Below are 15131 nucleotides of genomic sequence, written 5' to 3'. Positions count from 1 at the left end.
ATAGACCCTGGAACATAAAAAGAACTTATTTTATGTTATCTGTCATCAGGTCTGGTGGTGTCATAAGAGAGATCTCCTGGCTAAGGCAACCTGGAATTTAGACTTTATAGATTGGGTGCAAGTTGGGAAGATAATTAGGGAATAATATTATATTACAGAAGATAAATAGTGTATTTGCAGTGTGACAAGCAGTCAGGTATGATGTGAGTGTGAGGTTGGAGATGGGGTGTAGACGCAGTGAGAGATGAGTCCAGGAAGAAAACTCAATTGTTAGGCCCTGGAAGATCATACGGAGAAAATTGAGTGTGATTTTATTGATCCTGTGAATTAATTAACACCAAAAAAGAGGGTGATATGGCCATATTTGTGTCTTGAAATAACAATTCTGATACCAGAGTGAATGGTGGGTTGGGGTCTGGGGATACAGAGGTGAGGACACTAGTGAGAGGCCAATAGAAGAGTTCTGGAAAGAATGATAAGGATCTGATCCTGTAGTGGTGAGACCCAAAAAGACTGTTGGGCAACAGTACTTCATGGAAGGTCAAATGGGAATTCGAAAATTAAAATAACTAACATTTCAAGTTCAGATGATTAGAAGAATATTGATGTTAAGTGGAACCCATAGTTTTTTTTTTGGGGGGGGGGCACATAATCTCATTTTAGACTATGCCAGAGATGCTAGTAATATCAGGTATTTAGGATCAACCTCAACTATTCTTGTGTCCAGGGTGGCTCAGTCTGTTTGTATTTGCCAATTCTATTTTCATCTCGGTTTGAATAATTGGCATTTGAATAGCCAAAGCTCTTTACTGGTCATACTTTTGTTCATCGTATTCTTGAAATGAAAGTCGAAGGTTGGAATAACAGGAATACAGAATTTCTCACTAATTGGTGCAAGTATTAATTTCACACCATAGTAAAATAAAATTTATTGGCATATTGCAATATATACTGCTTACAAATTTCCAACACATCTTCCAGCTCATGCCCCTTCAGAATATAAAATTTTGATTTTATTTTTATATTGTTGTTGATCTGGATTCCGGAAATTCAAAAAAAGGGATTATTTAGCCATCCACTATGACCTCTCTTATTTTTGCTCCCAGAACATAAAGGAATAACTAGGTCCTGGGAGAGTCTTTTGATTTGAGATCTCCAAAGATGCCCACCCTGCTCCCATTACACTTTTCTTTGCCTTTGTTTGTTTTTTTGGTTTCATTCCCTCTTTAATTAATCACAACATTGGGTCAGCCAGACCCATTAACTGTATTTCTCATTTAGACCTTTCAGAGATGCAGCTGCAGATGCAATTTAATTTGTTGACCTATGATCGATAGCAATTAATAGCATCTCTTTAATCTTGTTGAAAGGCCTCTCTTTGGCTTCCAGTAGCCACTATCTCAAAGGAAAGGTATCCATTCACACACACACACAGGTTATTTAGCTTCTAGGCAAATGTTTCCCTCAACCATCTACTTTTCTCATGACTTAGTAGCCATTTCAGAAGTCACTATTCTCTAGGGAATTTTCAATTTTTACAAAAAAGTTCATCTGCTCTCTGGTATGAGGTTCCTCCACTGCAAGTTGATCATAGCAATGTTTTGGGCCAGGAACTCTGAGAATAATACTATAAAGTACTTTTTTAATTCAGAAAAATAGACTTGACTTTTTAAAATGCATTTTGTTAATTAAGTAAATGCTCAATTTTCTTGGGACTTCTCCACGTTGTCTTGTGGCTAACCCAATCACAGAAATCCAGTCTTTTCCTTTTATCTGCCACATTAATTAAAGAGTTTATTCATATCCAGAATAAATGGTGACAGAAGGAGATTTGACTTTAGATGGTAAACTCACAATGCAATATACAGATGACATTGTACACTTGAAACCTACATGATTTTATTAACCAATGTCACCCCAATAAATTTAATTAAAAAGAATTTTTAAAGATAGCATACAAAAGAGTAAACTAAAGTATACCAAAAAAGAATTTATTCAATTAATAAATAACTTTCCAGCTAGGAAACTAAGTACTGTGGTTAAATCTCAATGGGGCATTTTTTTCCCTGCTCTCAAGGAGCTTACATTCTGATAAGGCAAAAGCAAGGCAACTCCACAGTAACAAAGGGAAATGCTGTGCTCTAGGCATAAACAGGTACACCAGGAATTTTTGCAAAAGGCAGTGCATCACCCTGAGCCTATGGGAAGGCTTCCTGGGAGATGGACCTTGTAATATGAGTTTTAAAAGAGTAATAAAGAATGAGGGAAGTAGCCAATGCCCTCAGTTTATAAGGTGAAGTTTCTACTGATATGGGTCAGACCATGTAACTGGCCCATTTTGCTACTAATGAAATCCATCCAAATCAGTAAACATGTTCCTGGAATCAAACCAAGGGCTTTGAGAAAATAAAAATAAAAAATGAAAATAAATAAAATAAAAAAATAAAAAAGATGAGTCACCTTCATATTGTGAAGGAATGAAGGGATCATTTATTTGTCTTGGTGCCATCAGCTCTTCTCTATATAGGCAGACCTTGGAGATAGTATGGGTTCAACTTTAGACCACCACAATAAAGAGAAGTACCACAATAAAGCAAGTCACACTAATTTTTTGGTCTCCCGGTGCATACAGAAGTTACGTTTACACTATACTGTAGTCTATTCAGTGTGCAATAGCACTGTCTAAAAATATAATGTACATGTGCCTTTCTTAAAAATACTTTACTTCTGAAAAATGCTAACCATCATTTCAGCTTTCAATGAATCATAATCTTTTTGTTGGTGAAGGCGCGTTGTCAATGAGCAGTAATATTTTGAAGGAAATCTTGTTTGAAGGGAGTAAGTCTCAACAGTGGGTTTCAAATATTTAATAAACCATGTTGTAAACAAAGGTGTTATCATCCACGTTTTGTTGCTGCATTTATAGAGCACGGGCAGAGTAGATTTAGCATAAACTCTTAAGGGTCCTAGGGTTTTCAGAATGGTAAATGAGCATTGGCTTCAACTTAAAGTCAAAAGTTGCATTATCCCCTAACAAGAGAGTCAGCCTGTCCTTTGAAGCTTTGACACCAGACATTGGCTTCTCCTCTCCAGCTATGAAAATCCTAGAGGGCATCTTTTTCCAATATAACGCTGTTTTGTCTACATTGAAAATCTGTTGTTTAATGTAGCAACCTTTCTTAATTATCTTAGCTAGATCTTCTGGACAATTATAGTAGCTTTTACATCAACACTGGCTGCTTCAGCTTGCACTTTTACATGATAGATTGTTTCTTTCCTTAAACATCATGAACCAGTCTCTACTAGCTTCAAACTTTTCTTCTACAGCTTCTTCACCAATCTCAGCCTTTATAGAATAGAAGAGAGTTATGGGCTTGCTCTGTATTAGGCTTTGGTTTAAGGGAATGTTGTGGCTGGTTTGATATTCTCTCCAGACCAATAAAACATTCTCCATATCAGCAATAAGGCTTTTTTGCTTTCTTATCATTCATGTGTTCACTGGAATAGCACTTTTATTTTCCTTTAAGCACTTTTTCATTGCAATTTACAACATGGCTAACAGTTTGGTGTAAGAGACCTAGCTTAACATCTTTCTTGATTTTTGACATGCTTTCCTCAATAAGCTTAATCATTTCTAGCTTTTGGTATAAAGTAAGAGATGAGTGCTCCTTTCATCTGAACACTCAGAGGTCACTGTAGGATTATTAATTGACCTAATTCAATATTGTGCTTAAAGGAGTGCAGAGGCCTGAGGAGAGGAAGATAGACAGGGGAATGGCCAGTCGATGGAGCAGTCTCTACACATACAACATTTATTGATTAAATTTGCCATCTTATATGGACAAGGTTCATGGCACCCCAAAACAATTATAATAGTAACATCAAAACTCACTTATCACAGATCACCATAACAAATAATTTTTAAAGTTTGAAATATTGCAAAAATTACCAAAAGGTGACACAGAGACACAAAGTGAGCAAATGCTGTTGGAAACATGTCACTGATAGACTTGCTTTATGCATGGTTTCCACAAACATTCAATTTGTAAAAAATGTGATATCTCTCCCTGGAATTTGGATATCTCAGTAGAAATTTGGGTAGTGCCATCCTTCAGTGATATTTGCATTATATTGACTCTTCCTACTTGGAACTGAGCTCAGGTGTGGAATGGAAGGGTGAAGACCCTGCTAAAGCATCAAAAAACAAGCAAGAGATTTATTTTTGAGCAAAAATCTCTTTTCAAAATTTTGAAAATGATATTATGAGGATGGCCAAATGCTCTGTAAATTCACAAGACTGGACTCAAAACCAATTGTCAAGAAGTTTCTTGTGTTACAATTTACAACCAAATAAAAAAAAATGCTAAGCAACATCTTATAGGTAAGATTTGAGAATATTGAATGTATAAATATAAGAAATATAAGGCTTATGATTTGTAAATTACAAATATAAAGTGTCTAAGGTGCACATGTGTATATATTTGTATCTACATGGAAACAGTACAGTCTATATGTTTATAGAAATGTAAAAAGTATAGACATCCTGGTGGGCTGATGGCTGTGTCCTTAAGATCACTTACTTTCTACATCCCCATGGAATGGGTACCGTCTTCTCTCACTTTTGTACCTGACAATTGCAGGCTTGTTTAGTCTACAGTAATTCTTATCCCACCTTTGCCTTGTTGTAAGGCATTTCATTAGTTCTGCTTGTTCATAGATGTGATTTCCCATCTCTAGTCATTTGTGACTCATGTGGTCCATTGATTTCCGAGGGAGGCTGAATGTGATAAGCAAAGGAGAGTCCCAGAGGGGAATTAAAATCAAGCTGCTGTGGCACCTGAAGTTATTACAGTGACAATCAGATTTCTGTATAAAAAAAGAAAACATTTCTTATTAAATGTGCAAAATATTAATATAAACATACTGTTGGGAGTTTCTTTATTTTTATTTGTTTTTTTTTCTTTTTTTGCAACTGAAGAATCATTTCTGCCTGAGAAGGCTTATCTGCCATTTACCTGCCCTGTTTCCTATCTGATGTGGCCCTTCAGGGCACTACTCCTATAAGATGAACAGAGAGTGACCTCCCTGGGTATCCGGACATGCATGAGGATACTTGCACACAGTCAGAGGAGAATGTTCTCCAAGCCACTCCACGTGCTTACACAAGGTGAGCTCCTGTCCTGCTGGTTGGGCTGGGTGTCACCTTCAGTTCTCCAGAGAACCCAGCAATGTTCCAGGAGGTTCTCATCAGAGTTGCCTGTTTCTCAGCCTGGCAAGTATTCTGCTCTCAGGAATGTTGAAGTTAATTGCTTGGTTTGCTTTAAGAGACCCACATGTACCTTCCCGTTCATCAGTTATTGAGCAGCTCTACATGGCAAGGCACCCTTTGGACATCAATAGCAGTACAGAGGCCCAGCACCACTCATGAATGAGAGCAGAGAAGGCCATGATCCCTCCCTTTCTTCCAACACTGTGCTTGTCATCAGAAGCCAGGCCACTGGCCACCAAGTCCCCAGAGTCAGCAGCTTAGAGTAGCATCATTAGTACATTAGGACTGACTCTTTAAAAAAAAAAATGCAGTTATCCTTCAATGAGTAGGGAGGCCAATGTTACAGCAGCAAAGCTGTAAAATAATATACCTGAAAAGCATAAAGTGACTTAAAAAATAGGGGAGGTGCCCAGAATTTAGATATTTCATAGCACCAATGCAGTGTGGAATGAAACATTTCCCTTCCTTGCACTTGCATAAGTGAAACCAGAATATACATCTGTAATCACATACTCCATCCCATTGATTTGTTCTCACAGAAAGTGGAAGGCTAGTCATCAAACTCATATGTCTATTGAAATGATGTCAACTCAGAAAAATATTCTTTGTTTACCATAAAATCTATTTGGTACATATAAATTTACAGTATGTAGAGTGGGCTTACAGCATCGTACAGTTTTCTTTATCTTCTGGAGAAATAAAAGGGTATATTGGCAATGCATCATGCATGCAATGAAATACAACCTAGACGTTCTCTAACCCTCTGCTCTGATACACAGTGAGGTGCAGAGTTTCAAAACTGTTTGGTTAGTTTGAGCAATTGTATACTTGGCGTCATCAGGCCTGGGGTTGAACAAAATAATCTGGTTCAGCGTAATTTACTTTGAGGCCTGATTTATATCTATTGAGCTGAATCAGAGAAACTGGATCATCATAAAGGCCCACTTCTTAATGGCTCTGTAGATATTGCCAGAATCCTGTTTGCAAGGCCAATTGCTTTCTTCCTTTACATAAAGAATTCATCTTAAGCGCACATATTTTTTTAACTTTTTATTTACCTACATTATATATACATAAGAGTACACATATTATAAGAATACTTAGAACATGGGGTACATAGGATGTACCACTAGTAACCCAAAAGTCCCCATATGCTTCCTTTCAGTCAATACCTTCACCACCACTAAGGATCTCCCCCTACCGGCAATGGCTAAACTTCCAAAAACCAAAACTCACTTTTTGTGTGTTTTAAAATTCTATGTAAATAGAATCATGCAGTATGTATCTTTTGAACTGCCATCTTTCACTCAACATTTTTTTTGGTGTGGAATTCATCTATGTTGTGCATCTCTTTATTTTCTTTATGAAAAAGGAGATTTGATTTCATTGGAAAAGTTACATCCCTTTATTTCCTAAAGATGTAATTAATTATAATTAATATTAATAACGTAACTATTAATATCAAAAACCTAAAATCCCACCTAAAATTCAGGGATTATGAAGAAATGGGGGGGGCGTTTAAAATCTCTGTAAACTTACAATTTTTTCTCTTCTAGGAATTTAATAGTAGATATTAATCTAGGATTTACTGGACTCCTACATTGGAACTGTTTCTAAAAAGAGGTTAATGGTAGGGTACCAGCTGTGAAGCAAAGTTTCTATTTTTGAAGTATTTCATCAGTTCTAGCTGAATTTGTCATTTATCACTTCGCCCTTTACACTCTAGTAAAGTCTTACACTGGCCTAGAAAGAGAAGCAAAACTCTCTGGCAAGTGAGCTCAGAAAGGTCAGATCTGAAATAGAGAAGGTAAAAAGAAGCATGACATCCAGGGCGGGATCACTGGAGACGAGAGAGGCTGTCGAAGTATTTCCCAAGGAAGACAGCTATCCGGGCAGGGACTGTGTGCCCTGTGATCTTAGCCTGGAGCACCTGGACCTCCCCACCCCACTCCTTCCCCTCGTCAGTTCTCAGCCTAAATGCCGCTTCTTAGGTAACACCAGCCTTACACCCCGACTGGGTCCGGTCCCTCAAGATGCTCTCCCCTAGCCCTCTGGAGTTCTCTTTTTGGAAAACTTAAGACTCCGTAAGTAAACTATTCTTTGGTTGTTTCTTCCACCAGACCATAAGTTGATGAGGCACTTATAAGTGTGTCTGACACATAGCAGATGTTCATCTAATATTTCTTGAATGAGTGAATTAATAAAGGAATAAAATTAAATAAGTACTGTAGTCATCTTCAAGGTACAAAATCAATTTTACCCCTGAACATTTTTATTTGTGTCCTTATATCGGGGGTAGGAGGATAAATCTCTCTAGACAAACAAACAAACAAAAAGTCCTTAATGTCACATGAATCCACTTCTTTCTAAAAAGAAAATGTTTCTTTATTTCCAGAAATATGTACATAATAGTTTCCTTAAATCAGAGGTCCAGCTGCTTAGCATTTTGGTGCCAAAACCCACCAAATGAGTGGAAGGTTAGTAGAGCAAAAACATTTGCATTAAAAGAAATATATTACACCATCTCAGACAAATGGATCGTTGTAGACTACCAAAATGACATCTTTAAAATGACTTGTACCATGTGTGCCCCTCCTCATATCTAATGGGTCACTTAGGATGACACATTTGGCCGAGAGGAGAGACAGTTAAGACGTTGTGTGTTTTTATGTTAACCTCTTGTTTCTTCAAAGAAATTAGGCTCTTCGGCTGTTCTTTACTTTCAAGATTCTTAGACTTAGAAGGAAATTTACTAAAACGACCAATAGAGCATGTTAATAAAAAGTGTTTGGGCTTTCTTCAAAAGTGATGTGGATGGTCACATGATGGGTCCAGTCTTCCCAGCTATAGAGGACCAACGTGACCAAATGATGTTCTGACCTGGCAGTTACAATAAAGATGCAATAATCATGATTTTGAGGTTTCTTTGGGGGCAAGGAATTCTTAAAATTCCAAAACTGAAAAGGCGTCAGAGATTGTGAATTGCTTAATCTGATAGGCACTAATTATTAACAATTTACACATAAAGGTACGTATATTTCTAATAATTAAAATGAATTTATAGCACATTATTCCATGTGATAGCAACAATCCTATAATCCTACCCATGTAAACCAGTTCCCAGAAAGTTTTAGCCAGTCTCTTAAAAATTTAAACTGAAACTTGGTTAAAATCCTTTAGGACATTTTTATTTATTTTTTGTTTGTTTTAATTTTTTTTTTGTTTTTTTATTTTTGTTTAAAATATTACAGATGTCCTTTTTCTCCCCAAAGCCCCATTCCACCCCGTCCCATCCCCCTCCCCAGTCCCTCTCCCCACCACTGTCCATGTCCTTGGGTTGTGCATATATGCACATAAATTCTTTGGTCAATCTCTCCTTCCCCACCCACCCACCCTCCTCCATCCCTCTGACATTCGTCAGTCTGATCCATGCTTCCATGTCATTGAATCTATTCTGTTCATCAGTTTATTAAGTTCTTTAGATTCCACATAAAAGTGAGATCATGTGATGTTTGTCTTTCTCTGCCTGAGTTATTTCGCTTAGCATAATATTCTCCAGGTCCATCCATACTGTCCCAAAGGGTACAAGATTCTTCTTCTTTACAGCTGCGTAGTATTCCACGGTGTAAATGTCCCACAGCTTTTTTGTCCACTCATCTACTGATGGGCACTTGGGCTGTTTCCAGATCTTAGCTATTGTAAACTGTGCTGCTATGAACATAGGGGTGCATGTATTCTTTCTGATTAGTGTTTCAGGATTCTTAGGATATATTCCTAAAAGTGGGATCACTGGGTCAAAAGCAGCTCCATTTCTAATTTTTTGAGGAACCTCCATACTGTTTTCCATATTAGTTGTACCAGTCTGCATTCCCACCAGCAGTGTACCAGGGTTCCCCTTTCTCCACACCCTCGCCAGCACAAGTCATTTGTTGATTTGTTGATGGAGCCATTCTTACAGGTGTGAAGTGATACCTCATTGTGGTTTTAATTTGCATCTCTCTGATGATTAGCAACATTGAGCATTTTCTCATGTGTCTCTTGGCCATCCGTATGTCCTCTTCGGAGAAGTGTCTATTCAGGTCGTTTGCCCATTTCTTAATTGGGTTGTTTGTCTTCCTCTTGCTGAGTAATATGAGTTCTTTGTACAGTTTGGAAATTAGCCCCTTATCAGATTCATCCTTGGCAAATATGTTTTCCCAGACCATAGGGTTCCTTTGTATTTTGAGGCTGTTTTCTTTTGCTGTGCAGAAGCTTTTTAGTTTGATGCAGTCCCATATGTTTATTTTTTTCCTTTGTTTCTCTTGCCCTAGGAGTTGTATCAGTGAAAATTCCACTACATGGGACGTCTGTGACTTTACTGCCTATGTTTTCTTCCAGGACTTTTAGGGTTTTGTGACTTACATTTAAGTCTTTTATCCATTTTGAGTATATTTTTGTGTATGGTGAAAGTTGGTGGTCTAGTTTCATTTTTTTGCATGTATCTGTCCAGTTTTCCCAGCACCACTTATTGAAGAGACTGTCTTTACTCCATTGGATACTCTTGCCTCCTCTGTCAAATATTAACTGACATAATGGCGTGGGTCTATTTCTGGGGCCTTTGGGACATTTTTAAACACAATTCTTAATATTAAAACCTGTTTTCAACCTGTAAGTGACACAGAGAGTATCTAAATTAAGAATTCTTCCAAGGTTTCTACAGTAATCTACCCAATTATTCAAGACTCTCAGCAAAGGAAAGGAAATCTTATGTAAAACTATTAAATGTATCAATTTAACTCAAAGATGATTTAATGAGCATTTTTAATCATTTACCGAATGGAAGACATTGGGCTTCATGTTGAGGGTACTACAATGAATACAAAATAATCTTTTTCTCAAAAACTTTATAACCTAGTGAAGTAGAGACACAAACAAACTGTTAATAAAATTTCAATATATAGAGGTTTGCAAAGGATGTGATGGAGCATAAAAGAAGATTAATTATTTCAAACCGAATTTCAGGAAAGTCTTTCTGGAGAGGAAAAAATGCTGCAGCTGATTCTTGAAAGATGAGTAAGGACTAGCTGGAAATAGAGAGACGAGCGGGTGGTTGCAGCCCAGGGAACACCACTGATAACGGCATGCAATGCAAAGCAGCATGGCCGGTGTGGAGAGTTATAAGCAAATCCATGGTGCACACACCAAGGCAGGTGTCAGCCTAGTCAGGAAGGATTTTGTGAGCCCTGTTAATACGTGAAACTTCAGTCTGTGGGTGCTTGGAAACCACTGAGAAAATGTAAAGGGGGAGCTACGTAGTCAAATGTGCACATTGCAGAGAGGATTCTGGTTCTGGATACACCGTGAAAATGCATCTGGGGAAAGTGACACTCTGCTGGAAAGCAGGATTAGATGACAGCTGCGTTCCAAATAAGAGATGGCAAGAGTCTATCCTAGAGCACTGTTTATAGGGATAAAAAGAAGGAAGTCAATTTGAGTTAATTTTGGCAATAAAATAATGAGGACTTGAGAATGAGAGTTGAGAGACGGAAGCAGTATAGCCTGACTGAGAGCTGGAGTATAAAAGAGAAATAGATTGGGTTTATGAGAATATGACATCAAACTGTAGGCATTTTGAGTTAGAGGTGACGGTGAGATTTCTAAGGAGCTCTCCTCAGCAGCTTATCGGATACATGAGTTGGATGTTCAAGACCAAGGTCAAAATAGGGATACAAGTTCCATAGCTCTAAGAATGTAGAAGACAGTTAAAATCATAAAGCAGTTAAGCTTGCATAAGTAAGGACTATTGGGCTGAGAAAATATCAATTATAACATAGAAACGAGACAAACAAAGATACATGTGACTGTGAGCAGATCACACATCTGTATGGCCACCGATTTTTCTGTATTCTATTCATGCTAAGGTTCTTTCTCAGTGTTTCCAATGGTCAAAATATTCACTAAATCTGTTCACCGTTATTTTAGAGAAGCAAAGCCAAGAGCTCATGCTGGAGTGATGTTGAGCAAAACTTAAGTGTCCTGATGAAAACTGATTCTAGTGATATCAGAGAAATTCAGCAGAACGTGTTGATGTTACCTACCCCATGTAGATAAACACATATATCGCTGGAAAAAGGAAAGTGAGTAATTTATTCTCATGCAAATAATTCTTACCTATACGTGCTGAAATGCTCATTTTTCAGAACATTAGGTTCAATTTAATGCATACAGAACATGTCTAGAATCAATAGGGCTTTGAAGGTTTCATTTTTAATTTTACTCAGATGAAAAATTCTGAGTGCTGTTTGATAGTTCTCGCACTTACGCAGCATCAGCAACAGGCCCCTCAGGAAGCATGAGGCCAAGGTTAAAGCCCTTCTAAGTCAAGATGCTACAATACCCAAAGAACCAATTTTCACAGGATTGCATGTCTTCTGGTATTTTATTGGCATTCCCAGAATCCATGAGCAGAAGGGGTGCACTGGGACTCATTTTAGTTGCAGATGTAGAACTCTTGGCATTAAATTTTCCTTAACTTTCAATAAATTCAAGGTTACTGCTTTAGCTTATTAGACTTTAGCTAATTTTATACCATGTACAAAAAAAAAAAGCAAAAATACGAATGCTGTTTTCCTCAAAATATAAGATAACCGTGGGTCCCAGTTTCTGCTGAATTAGCAAGTGCATGCTAAAGAAAGAACGGTTCACATAGCTTTTCCTCATGACTACCGTAGGAGTTGTCTGTAGACAAAGGAGATGTCCCTCTGGCCAAGTGGCATTCCCTTACATTGTTTCTTTATTATTAGAGATGAGTGTGTATATCCCTAGCTATATTCAAGCTCTCATTTGCAAAATAGTAGATTAGAAGTAGGACTGGGGTTGGGATAATATAAGTATAATATATGAGCACACTCCCTGGCAGCAGCTCAAACACAAGGCAAAACATATCTTCAGGGCACGAAATTTCTCATGCCTTTCTACTAGCTATGTGCCTTACACTCACCCTTTACTGACACATAATTCCTGGTGGTCCCTGCATCAATCTGACCCAATAACTTGATGAATAATATTTCATACTTAAATTTATATTTGAGCCGTATTTTGCAATTTTCAATGTATTTTCAAATATTCTACTTTATAACCTGAGAACTCACTGTAGTGACAGAGCAGCTGACATTATTATTGCATTATATTCAGTTTTTTATTGGAGAAACTGAAGCTCCAAGAGGTGAAATGGCTTGCACGAATTATATGATTAATAAATGGTGAAACTGATCTAGAAGCTAAGTCTTCAGACATCTAGGCAAGTAACTTCACCGTACCAAGGGCATCCTATAAAAATAAATAAAATCCCTAAGGTCTTGATCAGGCTAGGAATAGTGCCTAGTGTCATGGAATACAGGGTTTTTCTTATGTTTCTTAACTGGTTGGTGCGGATGACAGCACAAATGAGAAATAAACTTTGTCTTTGACATTCCTACCCCTTTTCCCAGATTCCCATTCCTTCCCCATCTTTTAACCACCAGATCTGAATGTAGGGTCTTCAGCATCCTGAGGATAGTCATTCCCATCTCTTCCTAACAAGCAATTCCCCCATTTTCACTAGACACAAATGTGGCCTCCTCTTTGAAGATTTTTCTTATTTCTCCTGGAATCGTTTATTGTCCCCTCCTCTAAGCTACCAGAGAATAGCTTTGTTCATACATTTTAATATTGTTCATTACATTATATCTTAATATTCCATATTATCCATTTTTTTCACTGGACTGTGAATTCCTAAAAGGCAAGAACCACAGTACTTAGCAGAATCTCTGGCACTTAAGAGATATTCAAGAAGTTTTGGGTTCATGGATCTGAAAACTTCTAGCCTAAACTGCCAGTGACAAGATGCTTGCTCCCTGACAATAGCAGATGGAAATAAATGTTAAGAGATGTCCTCAGGGAGAGGGCAATACTTAGCACAAAGTAATGAATCTCTCCTTGTGAAATAACAGATTCTATGATAATTGTGAGCAATTGATGATGGTGTCAATAAAGGTCACTTAACAAGAGCAGAGAACCACAAAGTTGTGTTGAGAAGCACATGCTGGGTCCATCACAATTCCAGGGCCTACTGGAGGTCATTTGGGAAAATTCAAAACCTCAAATGTTAAATCTTCAAATGCCAGGGGTTTAATATATAATGAGCACCTATTACACGCAAGACATTGTGGCGAGCGCGGCAAAAAATTCAATATGTATAATTGTCCCTGTCTTAAACAGTCTACTGATTAATCCAGTGCCTCTATCTCTGTTCTATTATTATTTGAGCTTACATTTTTAATATAACTCCCTAAAGAAATAGCCTAAAGTCTCCCAGTCAAGATAGTGCCTTGAATTAATGCTTCGGCCTTCTCTATGACTACTCACACACATAGTGCCGATAGATTAAATACCATGAACATTTTAAAATACATAAATATGCATAAGAGCTGGAAATAAAACAGAAACAGAGGTAAGTAGGAGCTATATCCAGATCAAACAGATTCCAGAATTACTCTCAATACATGTCTTAGACAGCTCAGGCTGCTACGACAACAGAAGTCAACATCATGAAAATGATAAGTAAGTGTAATAACGCACTGTGTTGCATATTGACATGCACAGGTTATCCTGAGGAAGAGCTATTGTGTAATTGTTTGAATTGTGACATGAATTACCACTTTTTTCATGAAATGCCATTTTTACTTGAAAGAATGACTGAAATATAAGAGAAATATCTGTAATGATTTATTTAAGAAAAACTCTGAAGCACATATAATAATATGTTAACATTTGTTAAATTTGCATAGGGGCTACATGGGTGTTTATAAACATTATTATTGTTTATGCCCTTTTAAAATTTTTATTTATTTCTTTTTTTAAAAGAAGTTCTAAATTTCCCTTAGCTTCCCACTTAAACTTGGAATCAAACACCTGGATTATAATCCAGGCTTTTCTACTAGATACCTGTATGTCCACAGACAAGGCTTCTGAGTTTTAAATGGAAATGTAATAACTACCTTGAAGAGGTGATTAAATGAGGTACCTTGAGTCATGGGGCTTCAGGTATTAGCCAACTATATATGCCAGAATGACGTACCACAAACTACATAGCTTCAACAACAGAAATTTATTGTCTCGGTTCTGAGGACAAAAGTCCAAACTTAAGGTGTCAGCAGGATTGGTTCCTTCCAAGTTCTATGGAGGAAAGATCTACTCTAGACCTCGCTTCTTGGCTTGTTGGTGATCTCACTATATCTCTTCAGATCATCTTCCCACTATGTGTGTCTGTGTCCTAACTCCCCCTTCTTGAAAGCACACCAGTCATACTGGATTAGGTGCCTCCTAATTACCTCACTGTAACGCATTTATCTCTCTGAAGACTATCTCCAAATAACGTCACATTCTGAAATACTGGGTATTATGACTTCGACATATGAATTTTGGGGAGGACACGGTTCAAAGCATAACACCTACCTCCTAGAGCTGATACTTAAAATATATAGAAAAAAGTTTTCTTCAAAAATATTAAATTCCTCCCAACTAAAAGTGAATTTAATTTAATGATATTTATTCATTGCTTATATGTTAAGAGGCACGACTGAAGAGTGGCAGAATGAGGTTTTTGGTTTCAGCTCCTTCCTTTTCAGATGCATTATGACACCTATGTTGGTGAGACCTGTGGCCAAAAAAGACTGGACATGCCAGCTTCTCCCTTGTCACTCTACACCCAGTGTGCTGGGGGGTGGGGGCTGATACTAGCAATGCCAAGACCGTATGTTTCATTCCTATCAGAGCTAATTAGCTTCACTCATCCTTACTTGTATTTGACCACTTAGCTGTTGCCTGCTGACCCAGGGAACAA

Source organism: Miniopterus schreibersii, assembly GCF_964146895.1.
Source record: "Miniopterus schreibersii genome assembly, chromosome: 7".
In the NCBI taxonomy this organism is placed as follows: domain Eukaryota; kingdom Metazoa; phylum Chordata; class Mammalia; order Chiroptera; family Miniopteridae; genus Miniopterus; species Miniopterus schreibersii.
Note: the sequence above shows the minus strand (reverse complement) of the source record.